Source organism: Penaeus monodon, chromosome 25, assembly GCF_015228065.2.
Source record: "Penaeus monodon isolate SGIC_2016 chromosome 25, NSTDA_Pmon_1, whole genome shotgun sequence".
Classification (NCBI taxonomy): Eukaryota; Metazoa; Arthropoda; class Malacostraca; order Decapoda; family Penaeidae; genus Penaeus; species Penaeus monodon.
The window spans coordinates 29,587,013-29,587,271 of NC_051410.1; positions in this window are offsets into that span (position 1 = coordinate 29,587,013).

Genomic DNA, 259 nt, shown 5'->3' on the forward strand with positions numbered 1-259 from the left:
CAATACATTGTTTAATAAATAGTCAAATGAGCAGCCCTCCCGCTGGGCATCCAGATAGCTGCAGCAACTCTGCCTCCATTTCCAACAAACAGCCAAGAGGAAACCCACGGCAGAGCTACAACAATAAGCGGCGCGACCGTCGGATCGGGTGACGGAAGAGAGGTGTCGCGCAGGCCGGGCAGGAGGATCGTAACCCCTCTAGACTGTCAACACAGTTTCCGTCATCCGCGGTTACGATGTTATTCTTTGCCACCAAACC